This window comes from Merops nubicus, unplaced genomic scaffold (genome assembly GCF_000691845.1).
Source record: "Merops nubicus isolate BGI_N331 unplaced genomic scaffold, ASM69184v1 scaffold28439, whole genome shotgun sequence".
Lineage (NCBI taxonomy): Eukaryota > Metazoa > Chordata > Aves > Coraciiformes > Meropidae > Merops > Merops nubicus.
In genome coordinates this window covers 3,950-4,234 of record NW_008630670.1, presented here as the reverse complement: position 1 = coordinate 4,234, position 285 = coordinate 3,950, and positions in this window count along the sequence as shown.

Genomic DNA, 285 nt, shown 5'->3' with positions numbered 1-285 from the left:
CCCCTGGGGCAACTTGAGGCCTCTGTCCTCACCTTCTGGCTGTCTCTGGGCACACACCACGCTCACAGGGGACACCTCTGTCCCCTCTGGGCCCCACTCCTGCCGCTCACAGGAGCAGGGCAGTGTCCTTGGGTTTGGAGCTGGGGCTGCAGCTGCCTCAAGCTTGGTCCTCCACCAGCCCATGCTGGGGACAGCCCCAGGACCCTCCACAGTGCTCTCTGTAGCTCCTCCTGCCCCCTGGGGGCTCAAAAGCCACCACCCACCCCCCCTCCCCTGCCCGGGCAG